The following is a 23,323-nucleotide window of genomic DNA, read 5'->3' on the forward strand; positions in this document are numbered from 1 at the left end:
ATTATGTTTACCACCAGAACAAGCACCCATTCGTCAAACAACCGTGTCTTACTCTCTTATTATAATTTTCAAAATGACATCCATTCACCTGCTCCTTCACAGATGTACTGTTATACTGAATGTTTACAATTTTCCTCTGTATTGCATACCTTCAAAAGTTCACTTAACTGACTATAATTGGCATTAAAACTTTCATTATACTGCATGCCACCACCCTCAATTGCATTTCCTCTCTTTTAATACCATTGATTACCTTTTTATGATAACCAACATCACCTTCACATTGTTTGCCTTAACATCGTATACACCTCATTATAAAACATTCTCCAAATTAAAACCTTGTCTATAATAATCTACTGTATAATATGTCTCCAGATTTTCAATACCCATATTACTATTTCTCTTTCTCCATAAAAAAAAAAACGTTATTATTCCAACATTTATTCGTCTAATTCTCACTCAACCCTCCATTTACTACCTTTAAAAATACTTTTCCATATGTTCCTATTTCCTTGTAGGAAAACATGCAGTAACTCAGCATTCCTTAATTACACTCTCCAGCTCACACAACTGCACTACTTTTCCTAAACTTCCTATACTTAGTTATTTTCTTCACCCTCCAAAACCCCACTTCCATTTTCTTGTATTCTCAGTATACATCTCTGTAACATTTTACTGCTCTGCTCTCATTATTTCTCCCTTTTAACCAAAATGTTATCATCTATTTCTCTCTCTCTCTCTCATTCTTCTTCTATCCCCTTTCATTTTTTTCATAACAATTCATAAATACCATTTACTTTTTCTAATTTTTTTTTTGCTTACCAACAATTCCATAATTTTCATCACATTTAACTCCTATTTCTGTTTGTACATTAAAACACAGTATAGCATTCTGCCCCCCTGCCTTTTCAGAAATTTTCTCCCTGTACATTTCCAATACAGTTTCATGTAATTTTCTCTATATTTGCAACTTTTTTCTTTTATATTTTTCTTTCTACTTTTTCTTCAATTCTGTTCAGATTTTATAGAATGACTACATGTATTTGTTCTTCAAATGACCAATGTTCTTCCTTCTTTGTAATATCCAAAGATGTGCACGTTCACATGCATGCACGTATATTGCTTAATGCCTTTGTTTTTGTTTCTCTTTTACCTTATTTTCACCAAATCCCTTCCAGTATTACTTTATGATCAGGAAAACCCATTCAATTCCATAATTTCTTTAGGGAATAAAGTGTCTTTCTTCAGGGGTCTACTTCTGTATGTCCCTTTCCATACTTGTAACTGAGCTAGTTCCCTCTCTTCCACACAGTTTTTAACATCACTGTTCACTCTCTTTTTTCTTACTGTGACATCACAAATGTAGATCCACAACTATCACTGTCTGAATAGTTGCTGTTACATATTTCCGTAGCTCAAGATAAAAGGTTTGCTTTTTCCTTCATGCAATCACATGTATATGTTACTAATAATCTCACCACACTGTGTCTAATCTTGCAGTCATTTAGTATCATTCTCCCTTGAGTTATTGTCATTAAATATAGTTGTTTTAAATCATCATTGTTAACTAGTATATCCACCCCTGAGCACTCTTTTCACATGCCCTGCATCATCTTCCTCCCACATATTAAATTGCATTTGCTGTTTTTCAGTCAAAAAGTTCATGCATGTTAAACATTTTGTATTCTGTTAAGATTTCGTACACCATTAATATACCACAGAATGTCTAAGATCACTGTTTACGTTTTAGTGCAATATTGAAAAAAGTACCCCGTCCATGTTTGTTTGCATTATTCTTGATCTTTTTCAGCTTTCTTTTCCTGTGCTTTACCGTATTGCCAGTAAACTTTTTGTAACCCGATTACTTTTGTCCTCCTTTCTTTTAAGACTTATTTCCTTGATAATCTTTATACTGTTTTCAGAATCAAATTCATAAGTATTTCTATACACACACTTGCACATTCATCTGTTTTTTATCTCCGTCATATCCAGTCATCCTAAGACAGACATTTCAGTCACAATAACAACTTTTTTTTTCTTTTTGAGCATCATCATCATCATTATCTTGACTGTTTTTCCAGCTTCCACACAATCTAACTATAGATGTACCTCCTGTATATATCTTGAGAATTTCATTCCACAGTTCTTCACCATATGACTCCTTTCTTCACACTAGTTTCTCATCAATTTATCACATTCATTTACAAGATGCATATCACTACCGCAGAATTAGCATATTTTTGGCTGTACCAAACATTTAACAGTTTGCCTTTCCTTATTTACCTAGTTATACTTGACATATGTTGCAGAGTTTGTTTTTAACCATTTGCAAAGATATCCTCCATTTTCCAAGTCGTGGTCCAATGCCTGTCATGTAGGTTCCTTCTTTATAGTATCAATAGTCACCCCTCAGTTCCCTGAAAAAGTCTTATTTCTGAAACTTCATAAGTTTTAAATTAAAAGTGTCTTTTGGGTTCATGTCAGAATATACTCATTTCATGGATGCACATTATTTTTTTTTCTATTCAATTAGCATACACAATTTGTCAGTTTAAATATTAGGAATATCAAGAGCATTAAAGCTCAGTGTCTGCACTACCGTGCACAAATAGCGTACCTGTTTTTTGGCCAGTGTTCTTTTAAGAATGAATTCTTACTAGTGATCATTTTCCCTGCAGTAATTACTTCTCAATTCTTGATTCCCATTTCAGCAGCCACCTCTGCAAAAGGTCTGTCACTTGTTTTTTTGTAAATTCAGCTGTGCTCTTTGACTTGTACAGTATCTGCCATCAGCAACTGTACTTCTCCTGAATGCACTTTCTGTAACATTTCCTGCAGTAAACCCATAGTGCTAGGCTCAATATATGTCTCCACCATGTCTGCCAAAAAAAAGTGCACTGACATCTGCTAACTCGACTTTTTCTGTCAGTCACAACAAATTCGTGTCATCCAGTCCAACGTCAGTAATTACAATAAGTACACCTTGTTGATCAGAAGACTGCCCACCATTACCCTAGCAGGAATTATCAGCTTCCCTGGTCTGTGTATTCCAAGTAACGCATCCGTCTTAACACATGTCATGCTAGTAGCAGTCCTTCATTGCCTTCTAAGAAAAGAGGAGGGAATTTCCACAGTGCCCTGACCAAATTTTGCCTAGCCAGTATGAATACCACTTAGGCTCTCCCCTGAATAGAGGCCGCTGGCCTCATGAGACTAACCCAGTAAACACAGAGTAAATAAAATAAGTAGGGCGCTTGTAATGATTTTAGTGCAGAACTGTAATGCATGTAGTTGATTAAACTGTTCTAAAATTGGCTTTTGTAGTGGTTTTTGTCACTTAGCTGTTCAGAGTTGTCAGTCCATTTTTGGTATCAGGAGCCATACAGCTTAGAAAACCTTAAATACTGTGTTATGAAGATTGTGTTTTGCAGTTGTTGAGTTACAAACTTAGAAACTTGGCTATGGATTCTGTCTACCCTTTTTATTTATAAATTGTTTCTCCAAAGTTTTGTTAAAATCTCTCCTTTGTTATTTACTTTATGTTTAGAGCATTGTCAAAAAAATAAGGGACTCACAAATTCAAGAATATAGCTGGTATTTTAATCAAGAAAAGATAGTTCTATAAAATATGCGAAGCTAAAACAAAGACTGTAGCAGTAAACTATATACCAACACATGAGTTGGTTCAGCAATACCAATATTTATAGGAACATAAGATGCATACCTGTCAACTGTCCAGATTTTCGCAGAATGTCCAGATTTTTGGTTCGTTCCTCTTAAAATTTGTGAATCTGAAGTAGTTTACTTCATTTGGTCTTCATGTGGGTTATGGATCCGTATCGGATCCGAGCCAGCAACTTTTGCTAGCATCTGCGCTGAGCTCCACACTCCTCCCCCTACCCATAATACACCTCTACTGCCTACCATCCCCAGATCTCATTTGCCACAAATAGCTTATGCATTATGATCTCTTGAGCTCCTACTTTTTCAAGTGTGTAAAAATCTTTTGAATATCTTTTTTCTTTCAAAATCGTTAGGTAGTGTTAGTATAGGGTCCCCTTTCTCCTCCCCTCACTTGGTGCATTGAGTTTGCGTTTTAGGGTAGTTAGGGTAGTTTGTATTGTTGTGCGGATTGTTGGTTATCCACCCCCCTCAGAGTTTTCTGTGTACGAGTGTGGTGAGTGTGTGTGTGTGTCAGAAAAAAAGAAACAACTTTTTTTCCCTCAGTTTTCTTTTTTCTGATAGTATGGCTGACAAGCCAATTTTCAAACGTTGCACTGAGTGTGGCCATAAAAATTATCCCCTGCGGATGGTGTGTGTGTGTGTGTGTGTGTGTGTGTGTGTGTGTGTGTGTGTGTGTGTGTGTGTGTGTGTGTGTCTGTGTTATGTGCTTGGGCATGGCCCATCTGAGTGTGGACTGCACTATTTGTGCAGGCTTCAACCCCCACGCCATTAAGGATAGTAAGGCCAAGTTGGCCCTCAAAGGCCTTCTTCCCCCTTCAGAGACTGTTTCTTCGTCTCCAGTTTCTGTCACAGCAGCTGCTGTGGCCACCTCTCTTCCCCTGACTTCTCCTCACTCCCAGGCTGGGACTCAACCTCCTGTACAGAAGCCTGTGGAACCGGAGCAGAAAAGGGGCAGAGAGAAGGAGAAAGAATCGAAGGCGAAGGAAAAGTGAAAGAGGTCTCTGGACCTCCCTTCACCTGTGAAAACACTATGGATCCATGACTCTCTTCGGCTCCGATCTCCGCGGTTCTCCCCGAAGCCAGAGGAGACATGTTCAGCTTCTAGGACCTCGGTGCCTCGACCCGCCAGGTCGGAGTCCATGGCCTCGTCGAGGTCCACCTGGTCTTTGTCTGAGGTTGATATGGATAAAATGATGAGGAGGTTTATCCGTACTCAGATCCAGATGAGGGTCTTGCCAGCCCCCTCTCCCTCAGGAGGGAGGAGCTCGCTTCCTTTTTTCCAGCCGATATCTCCTTTTCCGATTCGACCTTCGGGTTCAGAATATTCGAATCCGAGGATGGCTTTGGTCAGGGGGATCGGTGCTGACGGTGCCCTCTTCCTTGATGCCGACAGCTGCCTGGAGCATGTCTGATCCGAGCTGCTCTTGGAGCCGGAGCTTGAGTGTTGGATCCGAGGGAGTGGAAGTCTTTTCATTGGCTCCGCCTTTGTCGGGCCAAGTTCCCTCACTCGGAGCTCCGTCCACTTCGGGCCCAGCTCCAATTCTCTCATCGGACCCGGGAAGACCGGCCTCCTTATTGGTTTCTCAGGAGGTTCGCTCTCCTTTGGCGTTCAACTTAGTAGAAAGGGTTCTTTCCTCTGGATCGAGACCACTGACTGCCCCCTCGGACTCCACCCAGACCCCCTTGAACTCTGCCTACGGTCCCCATCGTTTTACCAGAGGGACAGCCCGTGCTCGAAGAGCCCCAGATGGTTTCCCCTGAGGAACAAGTGGCTTGCGAGTCCCCCCCCCCCCCGAGAGGTACCTCGCAAGCATACGTGCAAGAGGAGGCACTTGGACTCCCACCAAGTCCCTCACCGAGGACACGGAATTGGATGATGGGGAACATTCCCCTAGGTCACCTCCCAATGATGTCTCCTTTGGAGACGTCTTGGAAATCCTGCGCAAATGGGGAGGTTGGTCTGCCCCCAAACCACCTTCTGACGAGTCCGTGTTCCTGGAGGCTTTTGGCACGGGCCCATCTACTTCCTGGGTGTCCCTTCCCGCGGATCCTTTGGTGGATCTGGTCACCTCGCGGGCATGGAAGGAAAAGGACACTATGGAACCAATTCCAAAAAGACCCGACAAAATTTTAAGCCCCCTCCAATAGATAGACCAGCATGGAACAAGGGCTCCCCTGTAGATGCTGTGGTGGTAGCAGCAGCCACAAAGAAGGAACTTGCTCAGGATAGTTCCTCGGTTCATCCTTCTGACCGAGAGTCGCGGATGATAGTTAGGGTACTGAACTACCTATCCCATGTCACCAGACTCCAACGCGGCCTAGTAAAGGAGCTGGTGGAGTCTCCCCCAAGTCCATGTCACAGGAGGACAAGGCTTCGTTCTCAGCGAGGATGGCCACTTGAAAAACAGTCTCCAACACGTCTATGCGACTCCTTTCACATGCTATGGAAGGAGCAGAGCAGTAGGGTGACTGGGTCTGGCTTGTCCATGAGGCACAACATCTGGCTCAGGTTATGTCCATTTTCAGAACGCTTCAAGGCGTGCCAATGCCCCTTATGACAGCTCTACTCTTTTTGGTAAGACCGTCAAAGAGACATTAGTCCAGAGTGAGAAGGATGGGAAGACACTGTCTGCTATCGGGATCCGCTTCTCAAACCCTCAAAGGTCCTTTTCTCAGAACCAGAGAGGGCAAAAGAAGATATGGTTCCGGAAGTCACAGTATTCCCGGGTAACTCAGAGCTGTTCTTCCCCCAGAGGCAGAGGGGGACTGGGATGGATGCTGGCACAGAGGCAGAGGGGGTCCGAGGAATTTTCGGTCTCGAGAACCTTTCTTAGACAGACCCATGAAGGGTTGCCCGACTCCTCTACTCTGGAGGCAGTTGGGAGACGATTGTCCTTGCACCTAGCAGTATGGGAGTCCATAACAACAGACCGCTGGGTGCTTCAGATCATATCCAGAGGATATTCTGTCCCCTTCGTGGGTTCCCTCAAATCTCCCAGACACCTCCTGGACGTACCACCCACGCAAAGGGAGGCAGCAGCACAGGAAATTTCCAAGCTGTTAGAAAAACGAGCCATCGAAACCATAACCCCAGATCAGTCCGGATCGGGCTTCTACTATAGTTTCTTTTTGGTGCCAAAGAAAATGGGGGACTTAAGGCCCATTCTGGACCTCTCTACCCTGATCCTGTCAGTTGTCAAAGAGACGTTCCAGATAGTCACATTACAGTCCATCATGCCGTACCTGCAAGAGAGTGACTGGATGTGCTCGTTAGACCTCAAGGATGCTTATTATCACATAAAAATGCACAGAAGCTCCAGGAGGTTCCTCCGCTTCCGGCTAGGAGTCAATCATTACCAATTTCGAGCCCAACCCTTTGGTCTCACCACAGCCTCCAGTGTGTTTACCAAAGTGATGGCGGTGGTAGCGGCTCACCTGAGGCTTCAGGGGATTCAGGTCTATCCGTACCTGGACGATTGGCTCCTCACTGCTCCCACCAGGTGTCTACTCTCCCAAACCAGGGATTATTTCCTGACTCTTGCCCTGTGTTTGGGGATCACAATCAACGCATCCAAATCTCTCTTAGATCCTGTACAGGTGACAGACTACCTTGGTACCAGGATAGATATTCTTCAGTGCAAAATCTTCCTGACCTCAGAGAGAGTTCAAAACCTGAGGATGCATGTCTCCCTGATCTACACTCTCATCTCCCAACGGCGGAATCGGTGTTGAGGGCCTTAGGCTCAATGGCAGCGACCATAACTCTTCTCCTGTGTGCCCGGTTACACATGAGAATTCTACAGTGGACTCTAGCTGTACAATGGTCCCTGTTGGAACTACCATTGGCATATCCAATTCAACTCAGTCAAGTCTGTCAGTCATCTATCCTATGGTGGATGTGCTCTCTGGACATTTTGGAGGGACGACCCTTTGTTACAGACCCGGCCCAAGCCACATTGACCACGGATGCCTCCCAACTTGTGTGGGGGGGATTTTTCGGGCAGGACAATCCAAAGCCTGTGGTCCCCCATAGAGACCAAGTTGCACATAAATGTCCTAGAAATGAGGGTGGTCCTTCTAGCGTTGCAGGTCCTTCATGCCTTTCTTCCTCTGGGAAGGAATGCAGTTCAGTCAGACAACATGTCAGTGGTCTGGTAATATCAACAAACAGGGAGGGACCAGATATTACCCCCTTTGTCACGAGGCCATGAGAGTGTGGGAATGGGTCATCTCCACCGGTCGCTTTCTCATCGCAACACACATTCCGGGAAGGTCCAACATCCTAGCAGACAGGCTAAGTTGGACCATTCTGATGCCGTACAAGTGGTCTCTGAATCTGTCAGTAATGGAACAGATCTTCAGCGAGTGGGATCAACCTTGCTGTGATCTCTTTGCATCTCCTGCCAACGCGAAGTGCAGTGAGTTTTTTGCTCTGAACCCCTGCTGGGGGAGTCCCCCAGAGATGCTCTAGTTCATGATTGGCCTCCCGGTCTTCTGTATGCTTACCTGCCAGTACCTCTTATTTCGAGGTTTCTACAGAAAGTTCATAGACTGGGGAGCAAAGTAATCCTCATTGCCCCGTTCTGGCCTCGCCAGGTATGGTTGCCCTTCCTTTGGTCTCACCTTCTGACTCCTGGATCCGATTCAGGATCTAATTTCACACCCTTTGGGGGTGCCTCATCTGAATCTGGACAGTTTGAAACTCGCAGCTTGGCTGCTACAGTTCCCTTGATTGCTAGGACTCATGGACTATCCTCCTCAGCTAGATCTATTTTGGTGGCTGCTCATAAGTCTTCGACCAGGAAGGTTTATTGAAGGAAGTGGAAACGTTTTTCTTTTTGGGCCTCTCAAAGGAGTTTAGACCCTATCACGGCTCCTATTTCCGCCATTCTTGATTTTCTAGCTGATATTTTTCAACATGGAGCTAGTTCTTCTACTGTCAAGGTTCAGTTGGCTGTCATCTCTCATTTTCATGTGGGCGAGAATTCTGCCTCTTTAGCCTCTTCTAGACTGTGTAAAGCCTTTATTAAAGACACCTTTTTGTTACATCCCCCGGTCAAAGATCCTGTTCCCCCATGGGACCTTATTATGGTTCTTCAAGCTTTGGTCGCTCCGCCTTTCGAGCCTGCCGCAACTGCAGATCTGAAATATTTATCTTGGAAAATAACTTTTCTGGTAGCTATTACCTCTGCCAAAAGGGGTTTCAGAATTACATGTCTTGTCCATCAAAGTTCCTTACATGATTTTTCACAAAGATAGGGTTTCCCTTCCACCCAATCCATCCTTTTTTCTTAAGGTGGCATCATCAGTCAATATCAATCAGACCATCAGTTTGCCTGTGTTTTTTCCTAATTTTACTAACAAGATGGAATACAAACTCCATCTGTTGGATGTTCATAGACCGTTACGATTCTATTTACACAGGACAAAGAATTTTCATAAGTCTGATCAATTGTTTGTATCCTTTTATAAACCCTTTTTGGGGAACCTATCTTCAAGGTCACTATTGCTCGATGGATTTCTTCATGCATCCTTCAGGTCTATAAGGACAGAGGCATGTCTCCTCCAGGTCAGGTGAAAGCTTATTCCACCAAGGTCCATGGCTATGTCTGCGGCTTTTTGGTCTAGAGTGTCTTTGGATGATATTTGTTTTTCAGCTACTTGGTCCTCATCTCATACGTTTATTTCTCACTACAAATTGGATTTGACTTCCAGGAGAGCCTCCTTTGTTTCTGCTGTGCTTCGGAATGTCCTTCCATGAGGGCCTCCCAGGAGTTTAGTAGCTGGGAACTCTGTCCCACAGGTTGAAGACCAAATGAAGTAAACTACTTCAGATATAGAAGTTATGTACTCACCATAATGTTCCATCTGAGTAGTTGTACTTCATTTGTCTTCAACCTTCCCTCCCTCCTTCCCCTGGACCTTGGCATATGATCAGCCTACGGGCTGCAGTATAGGTCGCAAGTAAATTTTTCAGGTCGGGTTATCAGTGTAAGGTTCAGCAAACTCGGTCTGGGGATGAAAGGCAGTGGAGGTGTATTATGGGTAAGGGAGGAGTTTGGAGCTCGGAGCACATGCTAGTAAAAGTTGCCAGCTTGGATCCGGTACAGATCCGTAACCCACAGGTTGAAGACAAATGAAGTGCAACTACTCAGATGGAATGTTATGGTGAGTACATAACTTCTTTTTTTTTTTGCAAATTACTAGGATGGTCTGAGGATGAAGTCACTAAATAATGAGATACTTTTGAGTTTCAGACTTCAAATCCTTCAGAAAATGTATGCTAATACAAACCCTGTTACTCTAGCAATTGTCTACGTTTATAAGTGCAATATTTGAAACATGTCTTGTCAGGCTTTGTCCAGATTTCTTGCACTAAGAAGTTGAGAGGTGTGATACAATGAAGTATGTAGGTGTATGAATTAAAATGGTTTGGTTGTGGCAGCTAATGATATGCGGAATGCAACAAAAGAAACTGGAAGCTGTTGATTATGGATATGGCTAGCAAGATATTCAGTGAGAATGCTTTCAGTCCATTTAGTTTCATATACTGATTGGGCATATTTTTATCAACTAGAGGAAAAATTGTGGATGATGATCAATAAAGAATTAAAGAAATGTATTTGGGAGGGAAAGCGGGCAGGAGTTAAGTGGGATAATCCATCAGTCCCTCAAGATATACCAGGAATTGGCTCACCTACAAATATCACACAAGACCAAGTCCTAAAAGTTCATAGGTGTAGGTGTTTATTAGGCTAATGACCACAAGGGCCTTTTAAGCCTAGCCATGCATCCCAAATCTGTGACAAGTTCTGATACTCTTGATAAGTGTAAGGATGGGCCTGGGAGATGAACCATTTACAGGTTACTTGTGTCCATTAGAGACATGGGCACCAAACCAGGGATACATTTCCAGTTTCCCATCCAATAGTCCAAGTTGTACTTGAATTGGGTTAGGGAGGAACTCTAAGTCTGAAGTAGTTAACTTCATTTATCTGCAACCTGTGGGTAATCGGATCTGAGCCGGCAACATTTTTTCAAGCATCTGCTCCAAGCTCCTCCCCTTACCCATAATCCCTCACATCTCCTACCTTCTCTCAAATTACGTTTGCCGCTTCATGCGTACGCATCATGGTCTCTATAGCTCCAGGTTGGGTATAGTAGGTGGTACTTTTTGGTTTATATTTAGTGTGTGAGTGTAGTTGTTTGTGGTCAACCCTTTCCTCCCCTTCGTTGTTCGTCATTTTTTTGTTACAAAAAAAAAAAGTAGTTTAGAAGGTTTGTGTTTTCTGAGGTAGTGTAGGGCTAAAACATCCCATGTGTGTGTGCATTTGTTGGGTTAGTTTGGGCTGAGTGGTGTGTGATGATGGCTGACCAGCCAAAACCAACATTTAAAAAATGCACAGAGTGTGGCCACAAGCTTTCATCGGCTGATGGCCACACTCTGTGTGTTATTTGCCTGGGCGTTCCCCACCTTAGTCTGCCATGTAGTGTGTGTGCAGGGTTCAACCCCAGGGCGTTGAGAGGAAGGCGAAACTGGTAGCTAAGGACCTGCTACCAGTTTCTGCATTAGATACGATGATCTCGATATCGGCTCTAGTAGTCAACCCCCCCCCAAAACAAAAACAAGCCAAAAACAAAGGATAGAGATAAGGATAAGAGAGAGAAAGAGAAAAGGGCGCAAACTATCTCCGGAGTGGGAGCCATTTTCCAGTCCACCTTCAAAAATTATCAGGACCACTTCTCCTCTGCTCCATTCCCCGAGGTTCTCCCTGGAGCCAACGGAACCTTCGGACCAGAGGCCTTCTTCGAGGTCGTCTCGCAGACCAGCCAGATCCGAGTCGGTTGCCTCCTCACCTTGGACTTGGAGTCTTTCTTAGCTTGACATGAACAGGATGATGCGGAGATTAATTCGGACCCAAATCCAAAAGGGAATCTTGCCAGGCCCCTCTATGCTCATCTTCCATCCAGTCTCTCCTTCCCCGATCCGACATGCGGTTTCGGGGTTTATGGATCTAAGGATCCTCTGAGCTGGGGGCTCGGCGCCGCCGGTTCCTCCAACCTCGATGCCGGTGATTACTTTGAGTTCCTTGGATCAGACTTGTTCAGATCCGAGCAACTCTCAGGGCCAAGAATGGGGAGCCGGATCCGAGGGAATGGAGATGTCTTTGGCTCTGACTTTGTTGGATCCGAGCCGTTCCTTTGGAACCCTGGCTACCTTGGCCTCGGCCCCGATCCTCACGATGGAGTCGGGGAGAACTTCTTCCTTGTTGGTTGCCAAGGAGGTGCGCTCTCCTTTAGCCTTCAATGTGGTGGAGAGGGGTCTCTCCCAGGGATTGAGACCCCAGCTCATTGCCAGGCCTCTGTGCTCTTCTTCCATCCAGTCTCTCCTTTCCCGATCCGACCTGCGGTTTCGGGGTTTATGGATCCTCGGATCCTCGGAGCTGGGTGTTTGGCGTAGACCGCTCCTCCAACCTCTATGCCGGCGATTACCTTGAGTTCCTTGGTTCAGACTTCTTCAGATCTGAGCAACTCTCAGGGCCAACAACGGGGAGCCGGATCCGAGGGAATAGAGATGTCTTCGGCTTTGACTTTGTCGGATCCGAGCCATTTCTTCGCAACCCTGGCTACCTTGGCCTCGATCCTCACAACGGAGCCGGGGAGAACGTCTTCCTTGTTGGTTGCCAAGGAGGTGCGCTCTCCTTCAGTCTTCGACGTGGTGGAGAGGGTTCTCTCCCAGGGATTGAGACCCCAGCCCATTGCCTCAGACTCCTCCCAGGCTGCCATGGATTTGGTCACAACTCCCATCAGCTTGTCGCAGGGACAGCCCATGCTAGCAGACCCCCAGGTGGATCCCGTCATGGAACCCCCCCCCTCGTGATTTACGAGCCTTCTTCAGAGAATCCCACTGAGGAGGCATTCGTGTAAGAGGAGGCACATGGACACCCCCGAGTCCCTCACAGAAGATACTGACTTAGATGAAGATGAGGGTTTCCCCAGGTCACCTCCCGAGGATGTCTCCTTCGTGGAAATCCTCTGCCAGAGGGGAGGTTGGTGAGCCCCAAAACCTTCTATGGACGAGTCAGTATTCCTGGAGGCCTTTGGCATATGCCCATCTACATTCTGGGTGTCCCCTCCTGCAGATCCATTAGTGGATCTCATTACCACGTGGGCATGGATGGAGCCTGACACAATAGAGCCAATGCCCAAATGCCCAGACAGGATCCTTTCTCCTTCAACAGACAGGCATGGTACAAGGGATCCCCTGTGGATGCTGTGGTGGTTGCAGCTGCCACCAAGAGAGAACTTGTTCAGGAAAGTTCTTCAGTCCACCCTCTGGACAAGGAGTCTGAGGTGGTGGATCGGTTTGGGAAGCGAGTCTTTTCTTCAGCGACGTTTTCCGTACAAGCACTGAATTATTTGGCAAATGCCATTCGACTCCAGCGAGACCTAGTTACGGAATTCGCTGTGTCGCCCCCAGAGTCTTTGTCGCCAGAGGGCAAGCAACTGTTCTCGGCGAAAATGTTGACTCTGAAATCTGTTTCGAACACTTCCATGCATCTTCTTTCCCATGCCATGGAAGGAGCGGCTAGGGAGGCTGGGACCGTTGTAGCTTTGAGGCGGCATGCTTGGCGCAGACTCTGTCAGTTTGCAGACCCCTTCAAGGCATCATTCACAAATGCTCCCTTTGACGGTTCCTCCCTGTTTGGGAAGACAGTTTGTGACACCCTGGTCCAGAGCGAGAAGGACGGGAAGACTCTGTCTGCCGTCAGAGTCCACTTCTCTAGTCCTCAAAGATCCTTTTCTAGGAATCAGAGAGGGCAGAAGAAGATGTGCTTCCGAAAAATCTCAGTTTTCTTGGGACACTCAGGACAACTCATTCCCTAGAGGTAGAGGGGGACAAGGCAGACGCCGCCCCAGAGGCAGAGGGGGTCTGAGGAACTTTGGGTGTAGGGAGACCTTCTCGGATAGACCCGCGCAGCAACCCTGAGGGGTTGCCCGACTGTCCTACTCTGGAGACAGTCGGGGAAGATTGTCATTACACCTAACAGCTTGAGAGTCCATTGCAACAGACTGTTGGGTGCTCCATATTATATCCAGATGATGCTCCATCCCATTCATTGCCCCACCCGTCCAATCAGAGCGCCTCCCGGATGTTCCACCTGCTCAAAGGGAGGCCGCAGTGCACAAAATTTCAAAGCTGCTTTACAATCGATCCATCGAACCGGTCCCCGCAGATCATTCTGGATTAGGCATTTACTCCAACTTCTTTTTAGTGCCAAAAAAAGACGGGGGACCTCTGTCCCATATTGGACCTGTCAACCCTGAACCTGCCTGTAGCCAAGCAGAAATTCCAGATGGTCACCTTGCAGTCCATTCTACCTTACCTCCGAGAATGCGACTGGATGTGCTCGATAGACCTCCAGGACCCTTACTACCATATCAAGATTTGCAAAAGCTCCAGGAGATTCCTTCGCTTCCGGCTGGGAGTCAATCATTTCCAGTTCAGAGCCCTAACCTTCAGTCTCACCACAGCCCCCAGGGTGTTTACCAAGGTTATGGCAGTCATAGTGGCTCACCTGAGACTTCAGGGAATTCAGGTATTTCCTTACCTAGACAATTGGCTCTTCGCTGCTGCCACCAAGCATCTACTTTGCATGGCCAGAGACTCCTTCCTGCATCTTGCAGTCAATCTAGGGATTACCATCAACATCTCCAAGTCCCGCTTGAACCCGACACAGACCTTGGAATTCATAGGGGCACGGTTGGACACTCTACTATTGCAAGTTTTTCTCACTCAGGGTCCAGAACCTGCGGGCTCGTGTGTCAGTGATCCTCGGCCCTAGGACGCCAACGGCGAGCGACGTTCTCAGAGCCCTAGGCTCCATGGCTGCAGCAATTTCAATCCTTCCCTGTGTGCGCATTCACATGAGGGTGCTTCAGTGGACTCTAGCAGTCCAGTGGTCTTGGTTAGACCTCCCCATGGACTACCCAATACGAATCTGCAGAGCTTGCAAGATTTCTCTTCTTTGGTGGCTCCAATCGCTAAAAATCTTGGCAGGGCATCCTTTCTTAACACCCCCAGCCCAAGCCACAGTGACCACTGACGCCTCCCAGCTCGGGTGAGGGGGCACTTTTTGGAGAGGATGATCCAAGGCACGTGGTTCAAGACCGAGACCAGATTGCATATCAGTGTTCTGGAAATGAGGGCAGTGCTTTTAGCATTGCAAGCCTTCTATGCTGTTCTTCCCCCGGGGACGATTGCAATTCAGTCAGACAACATGTCTGTTACATCAACAAACCAGGAGGAAATAGATCTTACCCTCTCTGCCACAATGCCATGTGGGAGTGAGCTATCTCCACCAGTCGGTTTCTGATTGCAATGCACATCCCGGGACGCTCCAACATTTTAGTGGACAGACTGAGTCGGGCTATTCTAATGCCATACGAGTGTTCTCTGAAACAGTCAGTAGCGGAGGAGATCTTCCTTGCGTGGGGTCACCCTTGCTACGTTCTCTTCGCATCTCCTTCTAATGCGAAGTGCAGCGAGTTCTTAGCTCTGATCTCCTCACCGGGGGACACCCCCAGAGACACTCTTGTCCATGCTTGGCCTCTCGGGTTACTGTATGCCTATCCCCCACTTCCTCTCATTCCCTACTTTCTTTAGAAAGCCTACCAACTGGGATGCAAAGTGATCCTCATTGCCCCGTTCTGGCCTCATCAAGTGTGATTTCCCTTCCTCTGGTCTCATGCTCTGACTCCTCCATGGATTCTGGATCCCTGCCCGGATCTCATCTCTCATCCCTCGGGCATCAAGTCCGCCTGATCTGGGCAGCCTCAAGCTGACGGCTTGGTTGCTCCAGTTCCCTTGATCGCTAGGACTCCCGGTCTGTCATCTTCAGTAAAGAGTATTTTGGTGGCATCCCACAAAGCTTCCACTAGGAAAGTTTATCGCAGGAAATAAAAACACTTCTCTATTTGGGATTCTTAGAGAAACCTTGCTCCATTTACAGCCCCAGTTCCTGCAGTGTTGGAGTTTTTGTCCTAAATTTTCCAACAAGAGGCTAGTTCCTCTACAGTGAAAGTACAACTGGCAGCCATATCTAATTTTCATGTCGGCGAAAATCTGAATGTTCTGGCCTCTTTGAGATTGTGCAAGGCTTTTCTGAAAGGTACTTTTCTTTTGTGTCCCCTGGTTAAGGATTCCGTCCCTCCTTGGGACCTTACCCTAGTTCTACAGGCATTGGTGGCATCCCCATTCGAACCAGCAGCGTCAGTAGATTTAAAATTCCTGTCCTGGAAGACAGCTTTTCTAGTGGCCATTACCTTGGCTAGAATAGTTTCTGAGATCCAAGCTTTGTCTGCCGTGCCCCCTTACTTGATCTTTCATAAAGACAGGGTTTTACTTTGCACGAACCCTTCTTTCTTAATGAAAGTTGCTTTTGAATCTAAAATTAACCAGATTCTTTCCAAATTGCCAGAACAAGGGTGAATATAAGCAGCATTTGCTAGATGTTCATAGATAACTTTGTTTCTGTTTACACAGGACTAAACAAGTCTGACCAATTATTCGTGTCCTTTTCCAGACCCATTTTGGGCAAGGCCATTTCCAAGGTCTCCTTGGCTAGATGGATTACACAATGTATACTGCAAGTCTATAGGGATAAAGGCCTGCCCCCACCTGGTCCTATTAAAGCTCATTCTACCAGATCTATGGCAACTTCTGCTGCCTTTTGGTCTAGGGTTTCTCTGGATGATAGCTGTGCAGCAGCGACCTGGGAAGGTCACATACATTTATTTCTCATTATAAGTTGGATTTGATTTCTAGAGGAAGAGCAATCTTTGGCTCTGCTTTGCTCAGGAATATCCTTCCATGAGGGCCTCCCAGGAGTTTTGGTAGCTGAGGACTCTGTCCCATAGGTTGCAGATAAATATTCAGATAAAGAAGTTATGTACTCACCATAACGTTCCATCTGAGTAGTTATACTTCATTTTCTGCAGCCGTCCCACCCTCCTTCCCCCGAACCTGTTCTAGGTTAGTGTTGTTATTGAGATGCTAATAGTTTGATTAGTGGCAAACTCTCTGAGGGAAGGTAGGAGATGAGGGATTATGAGTAAGGGGAGGAGCTTGGAGCAGATGCTTGAAAAAATGCTGCCAGCTCGGATCCGATATGGATCCGATGACCCACAGGTTGCAGAAAATGAAGTATAACTACTCAGATGGAACGTTATGATGAGTACATAACTTCTTTTTCACGTGGATAGGGAGCCTGTTCCATAGATGGAGTAGTCACTGGGATACATACCTATCTATCTAAAAAGTGCTATCAAAAGCTAAAAATACTGCATGAGTGGATGCTGACACTATCCCTGAATGCCTCTTAAATAACATGAAATATGATTTAGCCACACCACTTAACACTATACAATTTCAGCTTCCATACAGATTTTGTACCAAGCGAATGGAGAACAGGTAGTCATTCCCCTCATAAGGAGGAACCTTTCACAGACCCAGGCAGTTATAGACTGATATGCTTCATTTGCAAAGTCATCATGGAACTAATCAGTAAGGACATAGGGAACCTCCAAATGTTAGACCCGTATCAGTTTACTCAGCCTGATGGACTTTTTTGTAAATGTCACCAAAGCAATGAATGAAGGTAAAATGGTACGTACCACATACCTCAACCTGGCCAAAGCTTTTGACTCAATCATAGTAGAAAGGCTAAATAAACTGGGAATAAGCCATCTGCACATCAGCAAGTTAAAAAATGGCCATGGTGGTGCAGCGGTTAGTGTTGTCGCCTCACAGCAAGAGGTTCTCCTGTTCGATTCTCGGCTGGAGCGCCTTGTGTGTGGAGTCTGCATGTTCTCCCCATGGTTGAGTGACGTTAAAGATGTGCAGGTAGGTGCGTGCGTGAATGGGTGTGACTTCTTTGCAGGTTGGGCTTCGGGCTGGCAACTTGGCACCGTAAAAATCCACTGCCAATCATTAGCGGACCGGAGTTCCTCTGTGGCGACCCCTAACCGGGAAAAGCCGAAAGACATTACTTTTACATCAGCAAGTTAAATAGCATCATAAATACTTGGTCTAGGGAGCTAAACCTCTTCTGCAACATCAACAGAATGGTTTGGAGGGGCAGGTTTATCTCACAGGAGATATCACTGCTCTGGAACAGACTCCCCATCAACATAAAACAAATCTCATCCCTGTCCATATTTCAACACAACTTGGATCTATGGATGGGAAACAGAATATTTCCCCCAGGTCTGCCCACTGTACTGCAAATGGACAGAGGCAGCTCCTAAATGCTTTAACCCATACATGGGTCCCCTCAGATTATAATTATTGATCATGGGATGGGTAAGGACAGTATAACACCAAATGGGACAGTAATTCAAGCAGCAAAAGGAAAACTGACTAGGCTTAAAGTGGCCTAGAAGGGCAGTTAGCCTAGTACTTACTTATGAACTGATAAGTTGAGTCTTCCTTTTGAACAAGGTGGTTTAGGATTGCCTGATTTGAATGGATACTTTAGAATCACACAGTTAAGGTTGTAACCATGACACAGACAAAAAGTTTTAAATCAAAGTTGAACTGGGTGATGAATAAAAAGGGAGAGTTTGAGAAAAAGGAGCTAGTAGGATTTTGTATACAGATCCTTAAGGAGACTAACATCCATACAGATTGTTATATTAATAAAAGTTACAGAAAGCATTCTAAGAATTAAGCCAGTGTGGGAATGAAGAAAGGAGTGTTTGTGAATAGAGGATAACTGCAAGCAAGGTTACTGAAAATAGACAGGAGAGAGGGCTGGAATTAACTGGAGAATGTTGGCAAAGAAACCAGTGTATTCAGAGCAAAAAACTAGAGAGGGAAATGTAATGTTTGGGATGAAACCAGCAGAAGTTTGGACTGCAGCTTAGAAACTGCCTTCTCTACCAGGGATTAGTATCATAGTACTGGGAAAGAAAAAGGGATAGCAGAGAACTAAGTGAAAGACCCAAGTGAAAGATGAGTTGTGGTAGAGTTTTAGTTATGTCTAAAACAGAAGTTACTGTAATTTAGTAGGACATATAAAGTATTGCAAGTCAATTAAAGGAGGTTAGAAAAGATTGGGAGGAGAGAAAGGAAATATGAGAGGACATATGTATGGCTCTCAAGTATGCAACACAATCCAGTAGGTGTAGTTTTTTTGCTTGGAAGTATTTGCATAGCACAACTCGGAGAATATTTCCTCGGGCAAACAGCAAGTACAGAAGGTGTTGTGGAAGAGACGGGGGTAACCCTTCTAGAGTTGGAAAAGGGAATGTTATACTCTGGCTAGGGAGATGTCATTTTCCTTTTTGCAGGTTAAATGACCTAAGATTGGGAAAAACATTTGTACCCCGAGTGAAGACCAGATATGCAGTTATGCTAGAAGTGCTTCATTGCACATACATTCTCGTGACTTTAATTGCTTGAGATTTTCTTCACTGTGTTATGCAGTGATGTGTTCAACCTTTAGCTTTCACAAAATGGTGTCCGGGCATAAGAAAATCCCCACCATCACAAAGAAAGAAGAGCTAATGTTAGCCACAGATTTTGTCAATCAGTATCTAGAACTCTTTGACCTTCATCTTAGTCATGTTGCATTTATGATCCATTTTGCTGATCCAGTAGTCTTACAGATACACTAGTTGAGCATAGTCTATTACTTGGCTATCTTCTGTATGTGGCTGTGTACTTCCTGTCATTTCATTTAAAATCTGTCCGTTTTTCCTTTCTTTGATCCCCTTATAATGCTTTACAAGCCTGCCTGCTGGTTGTTTAATGTAGTAAAGGAGATATGTAGAAATGTGCTCATTCTGTAAGCGTTACAAAGATGTTCTTCGTGTTTCACTGTTGCAGTTATCACATTTGGGTTATCCCTGCCAGGGTAGCCCTCGGCCGGCCCGAATATCAGAGATTTAGTATTTCTGCGTCGGTTGCTGTCGCTTGAGGACTGACGTCAGGTCATTAGTAGTATAAAGTAAGACAGCCGACGCCATTACATCAGTCTTTTTTGCCGTGGAGCCCAAAGCAGAAGCAGTTTGCACGAGTGCCAGTCGGCCGCTACCTGAGTTTTCGTCTCCGAATTAAAGTTGAAGTCTTCTAAAGCCAAGTACCCCATTGGGGATCCTTTTTTCTTGCACTAACCGATGTCAGAAAAAGTTAATAAGTGTCTTGCCTGTGGAAAGCAAATACCACACCGAGACTTCCACTTTTACTGCATCACTTGTTTAGGCCCAGACCACGAAGTCTCCCGTTATCGCTTCTGTGCTTTGTTCAACGTCAGAACTATCCATTGTCGGGCCCTTATTGTAGCCAGATATTTTTGTTTACAGTCCTCGAATTTCAATATGGCTTCGGTAAGCCATCCGACAGCAGATCTTCCGAAAAACCATAAAGACAAAGACAGACCGCACAGATCCAAACCTACCAACGACGCTTCCGTTAAGCTAGTCGTCAGTCCTCCAGTACTGAGTGAGGTGCTTTCACAGCCCCTGATGCCCACTTCAGTTGATTCGCAGGCCTATACCGAGTCCCTTTCGGAGTCTGGAATGCCGCAAAACTCCTCTTCTACTAAGGATCCTGTGGTCGTCTCTACCTTGGATGGGTTCGGGGCCGCTGAGCAGGCACTGGCTTCCGAGGAAGTTCTTCGCACTGCTGAATCTCGACACAAACCGACGTCTTCTTTCGCAACTACCATTCTTTCAAAAACGACCGAGTTTCTTAGGCCCAGGGCTCGAACTACACCCAAGAGACTGATGAGCCACTCTCAGGCGCCTGCTACCTTGCCTCAGTCTCAAATGCTTAAAATGGCGGGCGGCGTTATCATGCTGAAAAGAGGAAGCCAAGCTACTTCCTCAGAAAGGAAAATAGATCTGTCCCCTGTAGTTTTGTCTGAACAAGAGTCAGATGAATCTGATGCATCTGACTATGAAGACATGCAACCCCTCTCCACTTATGAGGATTTGGATGCAGAAGACTCCATTCCTTCAGCCTCTTCCCCAGAGGATTTTTCCTTTGGGGAAACCCTGCATACTTTAAGGGAGCATTTCCAGCCCCCCTAGGTTCAGCAGGCATTGTCCCTCCAAACATTGGTCCTTTTCTGCTCTGAGTAAACCGGCCCAGCCTAGGCCCTATGGAAACAGACCCCCCCCCCCCAGACAGCAGCCCCATGGAATGCAGAGATCTAAGCAGTGGACTACCTCCACTTCAAAACCAGGGAGTTCTAAGCCACCCCCACTCCCCCCGCCCACCTTCTCTTTTCCCTAGGAGGAAAACTCTCCTTTCACTCAAGCACCTGGGCCACCATTACAAAGGACCAATGGGTTCTGAGCATTTTGTCTCAGAGATAAACATTTTCCTTCCATACCCTTCCAACCAAAAAAGGGTTCCCAGATCTACCACCAAATCAGTGGGCAGAGGCTCAAAAGCAAATCCTTTTCCTGCTCTCTATGAGAGCAGTAGAGCACGTTCCTGCAGAACAGATAGGCCAAAGCTTCTACTCCAGACTTTTTCTGGTGCTCATAAAAGAGGGCACCTGGCACCCCATCCTCGATCTATCCATTCTAAACACCTTCCTGGTGATCCCAAAATTCAAAATACTCACCCTCCAGCAGCTGCTACCCATGCTCTCCAAGGATGCTTGGCTAGCAACCCTAGATCTAAAAGAGGCCTACCTCCACATTCCTATCAGGGAATCATGCAGGAAGTATCTCCACTTCAGGGCAGGATCTCAACACTTTCAGTTCTCTGCCCTTCCCTTTGGCTCATCTACTGCTCCCAGAGTTTTCACAAAATGTCTGGCTCTGGCCATTGCCTTTTGCAGACAAAGAAATATTCAAATTTACCCATACTTAGAGGACTGCCTTATTCAGGCAGACAGCCAGGAAAAGCTGCTCAAGCACCTGGCCTTTGTAAAGACCCTGCTAACCTCCCTTGGGTACACAATCAACAAAAAAAAATCGAAACAGGTGCCCAACCAAAGGATAATCTTCTTGGGAGCAAGTCTGGACTCAGCATCCCAGATGGCATACCTTACACCAGAGAAACAAATTTTCCTGACAGCCTACTTCTCTCAACTAGCCACCAGGCCCCAGCTATCTGCAAGGAAGATCCTGCAAGCTCTGGGGTTCAAGGCATCTTGCATACTACTCATTCCATATGCCAGACTGTATATGAGGAAACTTCACTGGTACCTAAAGAGCCTTTGGTGTCAGCACTCTGAATACCTGGAAACTCTTCTACTATAATTCCTTGCCTCAGAAATGAATTTCTTTGGTGGGCAACAGCATGCTCCCACAACAAGGGACTGCCCTTCTCCCCACCCCCTCCGCCGCCCAGACCTTCACCACAGATGCATCAGACGACGCTTGGGGTGCACACCTGGATGGCAGGTGCATACAGGGCTAATGGAGCCCACAGCAAATCCCTCTGCACCTCAGTCAAAAAGAGATGATGGCTGTGCAGAACACCTTATAAGCTTTCAAACCCCTTCTCTCTCCAGGGGTTCTCCTGATCAAAGCAGACAACACCACTGTGATGTGGTACATCAAAAAGCAGGGAGGGACTCACTCCTACCCTCTGTGCAGGCTGGCCATGACCCTTTGGCTCACAACCTCTTCCATGCAACTACACCTGTTAGCACAATTCCTACCAGGCTTTCTCAACTCTCTGGCAGACCAGTTAAGCAGAAACCTTCTGGACCCACATGAGTGGCAACTCAACAGAAGTACCCTCACCCTCATAACTCAGAAATGGAGAACCCCGAAGGTCAACCTCTTTGCCTCCCACACCAACCATCAGCTCAGCAAATTCTGCACCAGGGAGCATCACTGCATGGCTTGGAAAGTGAATGCCCTGTCCTTCCCCTGGGTCAGTCTATCGGTCTATGCCTTTCCTCCCCTACCTCTCATCCCCAGGGTACTGCTCAAAATAAGGAAGGAAAAACCAAGACCATTCTAATAGCTCCAGATTGGCCCTGACAACACCAGTACCCCTTGCAGCGCAGCCTGTCCCCACTACCTCCATGGCATCTTCCTCAGATTCCAAACCTCCTGACCCAGAGGGAAGGGGAATTCATGCATCCCTAATTACAGACACTCAGTTTGGCAGCTTGGCTTACTCCCTAACCCTGAACCAATCTGCCATCCTTAGTAAACAGGTTCTGGATGTTATCCGTGAGGCCAGACATCCTAGCACCAGAAAGTCTTATGCAGATAAATGGAAAAGGTTCTGCACCTGGATCCAGGCTAAGGGAGCCAATACATCACAGCCCTCCATCCCTCTCATCCTGGATTACTTAGCTGACCACTCTCTCTTTCTCCTCTATAAAAATTCATGCCTCTGCTATTTCTGCTTATTTTACCACTGAGCATCCCCTTTTCTCACACCCTTTGATCAAACAGTCCCTCAGAGGGGCTAGCAACTTGAGGCCCCCGAGAAGAGCACCAACACCAGACTGGGACCTTAACTTTGTCTTGAAAAAGCTCACCCTTCCCCTTTTTGAACCAGCTTCTTCTGCAGAGCTAAAGTTTCTCTCCTGGAAGACAGCTTTCCTTCTGGCCATCACTTCAGCTAGAAGAGTCTCTGAGTTGCAAGCACTCATGG

The 23,323-nt window shown here is 45.8% G+C and overlaps 1 protein-coding gene across 1 annotated transcript in view; it reads left to right on the forward strand.

Moving 5' to 3' along the window:
* The window catches only part of SFMBT2 (Scm like with four mbt domains 2), a 2,938,510-nt gene that overhangs the window by 1,719,000 nt on the left and 1,196,187 nt on the right, over positions 1-23,323 (forward strand). The gene's annotated exons all lie outside the window — the stretch shown is intronic.

Source organism: Protopterus annectens, chromosome 11.part0, assembly GCF_019279795.1.
Source record: "Protopterus annectens isolate FY-2018-M chromosome 11.part0, PAN1.0, whole genome shotgun sequence".
NCBI classification, from domain to species: Eukaryota; Metazoa; Chordata; order Ceratodontiformes; family Protopteridae; genus Protopterus; species Protopterus annectens.